This window comes from Pteropus vampyrus, unplaced genomic scaffold (assembly GCF_000151845.1).
Source record: "Pteropus vampyrus isolate Shadow unplaced genomic scaffold, Pvam_2.0 Scaffold20530, whole genome shotgun sequence".
In the NCBI taxonomy this organism is placed as follows: domain Eukaryota; kingdom Metazoa; phylum Chordata; class Mammalia; order Chiroptera; family Pteropodidae; genus Pteropus; species Pteropus vampyrus.
This window is the reverse complement of record NW_011909311.1, coordinates 1-1,952: the sequence shown is the minus strand read 5'-3', so window position 1 is coordinate 1,952 and position 1,952 is coordinate 1. Positions and strand designations below refer to the sequence as shown.

General features: G+C 31.8%; 1 pseudogene; it reads right to left on the bottom strand.

Annotated features, from left to right (window-relative positions):
* Positions 1–510: 510 nt before the first annotated feature.
* LOC111735246 lies at positions 511–629 on the bottom strand (annotated as a pseudogene).
* Between the last annotated feature and the right edge of the window lie 1,323 nt (positions 630–1,952).

The following is a 1,952-nucleotide window of genomic DNA, read 5'->3' as shown; positions in this document are numbered from 1 at the left end:
ATGTCATGACAATACCAGTTTCCTAGGAACTTAGAGAAACTATGGAGGAATGGAAGAAATATATGAAATGGGAATAAACCAAGTTTCATTCTAAAATATTCAAGCTCATATCACTTATTTAAACTGAGATGATTTAGATTTCCTCTGCCACTTCTGGATTATTTTAAATTTAGTAAAAGATAAATAAAGTCCCATTTTACCTATCTTAAATTTTAACTTTATAAAATTTCCTAAGTGGTAGCTAAATATAATTTTAGACATGCTTGTAGAAATATACATTGCTCTGAGCAGATGATATATCATTACATAAACCTTTACAGTTTCAAATTTAATGGAAATAGTTTAGTTTGGCAAATTAAAAGCCAACATTGAGGTCTTCAATGGAATCGGTTCGAACAGAATTTTTATTTATTTATTTATTTAATTTTTGCGAAGTAGTCCTTGGTTGATCTCACAGATTGCAAGGACCTTGTCAGCTTACAATCCCTTATTTTTATTTTTTATTTTTTACGCCTATAGCATCTGGTATTCCTACGTGGTTTCCCATCCAAGTATTGACCAGGCCCGACCCTGCTTAGTGTCTGAGATCAGACAGGATCGGGCTTGTTCAGTGTGGCATGGCCATAGACTGAACAGAAATTAACAGCTCTTTCTATTTCCATTTTTTTTTTTTTTACTGTAGTTTAGTTTAATTGTAGTAATTGCATAAAATTTATCTTCTTGTTTATTTATTTATTTATTTATAACATACATACAAATTTATAATTTTTTTCTCCAAAAGGGCTCCTACATAGAGTAAATAAAGAACATAAAAATTCAACAAGAACATGACACATTACCCAGTAAAAAATAGCAAAAAGCTTGAAAAATTATGAAAATAAATTCAAGTGACCAAAAAGATGTGAAAAGATGATCAAAATCATTAATTTTCAGTTAAATGCAAAATAAAACCGTATTGAGTTACGACCTCACATCCAACACAATGATGAATTTTGAATGACTACCAACACTAAATGTTGGTGAGGATGTAAGGAAACTAGAACTTTTCAACCTGCTGGTAAGAGCACAGATTTGTACAACCACTTCAGAACACTGGTGTTTTCTATCAAAGTGGAACATAAACAGATGCTATAGAACCAAGCAATTTCACTACTAGATATAGAGCCAAAGGAAATTCATGCATAGTACACCAAAAGACATGTGCAACAATGTTTAAAGAAGTCCTATTCATCAGTCTAGACACAGTTATAGATGTAAGTTCTGCCCTAGTGGCATCCATACATTATGCATCTTTCTGCATACCTACGACATGATGTAAGAGAGACTGGAACTTGCCTCTCGCCAAAACGGCACATGACCAGCGTATTTCTGAGCATAGTTGGCTACAGAGAGGAACCCCTCAACCTCCTTGTAACTGTTTTTAAATGTACAACTTAACTTATCAATTTAACTTGTCATTTTAACATCTTAACTTATCTTAACTGATTTTAAATGTACAATTCATTAATTTCTGCTTCCAATTTCAATAATTCATTCTGTAGAGATCTAATATAAACTTTCAAAGAGGGTTTTTTTTAAAAAAAAAAACCATTAATTACTGTGAATAAATGATGTGTTCTAAGTTTCTGCTAGTGATAACTGCCCTACAACCATGTAATCAGACTCCTCTACTGAATATTCTTTGACATTTGTGGAAAAGTTTGTAAGATAAACGGACTTGATGGGGATGCATCTGTGGTTTCAATCCAAAATGCAGTTAACTGGCCTGAATGGGAGTTGAATCTATAGCCATGTATTCTAAGAAGCTCAATGTATCTAACACAATCAAATAATAAATTATTATCAGAGGCACTATCTCAACTAAAATTGATAAATTATCAAGATGATGTAATCAACATGTTGATTTTTGTTTATAACAAATCCCATTTGCAGCCAAATTCTATTATATATTC